This window comes from Acipenser ruthenus, chromosome 14 (assembly GCF_902713425.1).
Source record: "Acipenser ruthenus chromosome 14, fAciRut3.2 maternal haplotype, whole genome shotgun sequence".
Classification (NCBI taxonomy): Eukaryota; Metazoa; Chordata; class Actinopteri; order Acipenseriformes; family Acipenseridae; genus Acipenser; species Acipenser ruthenus.
In genome coordinates, this window is record NC_081202.1 from 6842972 (window position 1) to 6846420 (window position 3449).

Consider the following 3449-nt stretch of genomic DNA (forward strand, 5'->3'; position numbering starts at 1 on the left):
ATTTGCAGGGAAGCACGCAGATCACAGAGAAGTTTGGTGTAAAACCAATTATTTTTATTTAAGAACAATGATAAACAAAAAGCTAATATCAAACAATTTGAAGAAAGAAAAAGTGGAAACCAAAAATAACTATTTATAGTCACCTAATCACAGGTACTGACTTCAATAACTGAGTCCAACCATAGAGCTGCAAAACTGCCCTCTGCTCTACACAAAAGGAAGATCCTGACTGAACCAACTAACAGCCTTTATACCCTTCGAGGCCTACCCCTCCCCCAGAATAAACCATTATGCAGGTGGTTATATAAAAACAAACCAGCAAACAGTTATCAATAATAAAGTATTCAAAAAGAAACAAATCAATGAATATATATAACTAAACATTAATCTAACACGTGCATTAAAACTATGCTTTAAAACAAGCAGAGGGAAACTTAATTAAAATCAGCTACCCCCCCCCCCCCCCCCCCTTTCAATATCTTCTACAGGTACTGCCCTGCTACAGGAAGTCAGTACCCAGGGAAGTCAATAAAAGCTTCCCTTACCAACATGGCTGGTTCCCCACTTCCTGTCAAGATGGAGGACCATACCACCACACCCAACTCAGGTTACCTAAACCATTGCATATCAAAACACATGCACATTAAAATAACTGTTGTTCATTTTAAAGTTTATCTTAACAATAGTACTGCAATACATTGTTCTGGAAGTGTGCTCCCTTCCAAACCAGCTGTCTAAACAGTACTCTTGATTAACCTTTCTTTTGTTTTTCAGGACACTCCCAACCACAGGCCTCCAGTCCCGATACACCAGGTAAGTGAATTTTGTTTTTATTATTTTCCTTACTAGACACAAGGATCAGCAACACAATACAAAAACAGTTAAAAAAACATTTGCTGTAAATGTCCAGATACATACTGAGACAAATGTGAGGGTCTCCTGCCTCACACCCACTTTGGCAGAAATATCTATAGGGTAAAAGCATAGTTGAGCAGGTGCCTGTCTGTTTTAGCTTGGGGAGACAGGTGGTGCTCACTTAGGCAACTAGTGCTGTACTGAGGCAGGGAGCTAAAGAGTATTGTGAAGTGGTTGTTCTCTTGTTTAAAAATAAATATTCGTATTGCTTATAAATTGTTACCCTGTCTATTATTGATGCTTTGCACTGCTCTTGGTTCTAGTGTACAAAATAAAAGAATATGCATTGCTGATCATTAGATAGAAATTGAACACTTTAAATTGTAGTGCTCTTCATTGAGCTGGCGTAGTCAGGCTACCAAATCCATAACACCACTCTTGTTACTGCTCGGCGTTTGTCGGCAGGATTTTGTTTAAAGTGCTGGAATCTGAGTTTTGCAACACATTGATGATGACAGAGAATGGCCAGGGAGCAGTATAGGCAACCCTGGGTCCCTAAATTTAGAGGGAAAGGCACAGATAGCTAGGAGAAAGGAAGAGGATGTTCAGATTACAAAATATACCTGCAGGTCATCAGGTAGATTATATTTTGCGTTGTTTAGAAGGTGGTGCAAAGAGAGAAATCCTTATTTTACCAGAGCATGAGAGAAGATCAGCAGACCAGGTTTTTGAAGCCTCAGATTAACTATGGCGATCGGGTGTCTGCTTCGGTCCTTCGCGCTCTGCTTTTCCAGCTGCAAACAAGAAGCCCAGGAAGTTGTACAAGCGATCATAGCAGGTACGGAATGCAGACCGACCAAGGAGCAGTCCCTAATCATCAGCCTATGAATCAGTATGATGAACAAGGTAGACCAATATGCAGGTGTTGCCAGAGAGTGGGACATTTTGCTCATTTCTGTAGGGAGAGGTTTAAAGTAGAATATGGGAGTTTTTGTGGGAGTGCTTGAAAGTAGAATGTCCCCCTGTCATGGGCCAGATAGTGGGGAATGCAAATACTGGCCTATTGGCTGATGGCACATCCAGGTTGGGAGGGTTCCTATTATGAATATAATAATGGAAGGTGCAACTGTATCCTGTCTCTTAGACACTGGATCACAAGTAACAATGTTGAGGGAATGCTTTTCTTTGGGAGCTTATCTTAAAGATCCTAATTGGATATACAAGTCAGAGAGGTGATACCTCCACGCCAAGGGGTCCTTGTTGTGAAAGAACTTTTTTGACCAATGCACCAGGATTGTTAAGCAATAACATCATCTGCTGGGAATTTTTGTTTAAAGTATATAACATCTGTTCTAGTGTTTCTGTTACCTCTCCAGGTCGATGAGGATGGCACCAGGACTTGAGGATATGTGCCAAAGAAGCCCAGTTTGCTGCCCCCAGTGGACTTATAGGCTATGTGTGTATAACTACTCATTCCCCTGTTAGTGTTCCAGGGAAGAGTGAAGTCCTGGTATGGGGTCAGATTCGAGCAGGACCAAACGGCCGAGACTATCAGTGCCTGGTAGAGCCCCTGTCAGATTCCTTGTATGGAATTTGAATAATTTTCCTCTCCTTCTGTATCACTACCAAAAGCTAGCTTAAATGTCCTTGTTGTCACCCAAAGTTGCATTTCAGGACCAAGATGTGAGTCTCACACCCGGGAGGGAAGGAGTAGTGGAGGTCTGCCTTTCACAAGTGCTGTTGGGGGACAGAAGAAAACACCCTGAGTCGACATTTTCTGACTGGAGTTGATTTGACCAGAAAACAGACTGAACAGTTGAGGGAACTGCTGGTGGAGCGACATTGGGCGGTCCTCACAAACCATGAGGAAAAATTTGGGTACACCCAGACGGTACAGCATCGGATTCCTACTGGAGATGCTAAAGGTATCGACAGGTTCCACCCCAGATGTATAGAGAAGTGAAGTCCCTCCTCTCCTTCAAGGTATGCTGGAGATGTGTGTGGTGCAGGGGAGTAGCAGCCTTTGAGCAGCACCAGTTGTATTGGTTCGAAAAAAAGATGGGACTTTAAGATTCTGTGTCGATTAAACAGTAGAAAATGGAATGCAGTAACTCATGAAGATGCTTATCCCCTTCCCTACATTGAAGAATCCTTAACCAGTTTGAAGCAGGCTTGTTGTTTCACCACCCTGGATTTAGCTAGTGGCTATTGGCAGGTAGGGATGGCCCCAGAGGATTGTGAAAACTGCTTTTACAACCCCTATGGGATTGTATGAGTTTGACCGCATGCCATTTGGTCTCTGCAATGCCCCAGCAACCTTTCAGAGGTTGATGCAGACCTGTCTGAGGGATCAAAATCTGGAGTCAATATTGATTTATCTAGATGATTTATTCAGCTGATTTTATGTCCCACTTAAAACAGTTTTACTTTGTTTTCAGCAAACTGCTACAGCATGGGTTGAAGTTGAAGCTTGAGAAATGCCACTTACTGCAAAAAGAAGTCCAGTATTTGGTACATCGAGTGTCCGAAGCAGGAGTCTTGCCAGAACCGGATATAGTAAAAATTATTCAGGAGTGGCCACCCTCCACAACAGT

General features: G+C 42.6%; 1 long non-coding RNA gene across 1 annotated transcript; it reads left to right on the forward strand.

Annotated features, from left to right (window-relative positions):
* The first annotated feature begins 535 nt into the window (after nucleotides 1-535).
* LOC131697356 (uncharacterized) lies at nucleotides 536-1688 on the forward strand. The gene is made up of 3 exons (XR_009307190.1): nucleotides 536-607; nucleotides 775-813; nucleotides 1554-1688. It is a non-coding gene; the product is annotated as an uncharacterized LOC131697356 (long non-coding RNA).
* The last annotated feature ends 1761 nt before the right edge of the window (nucleotides 1689-3449 follow it).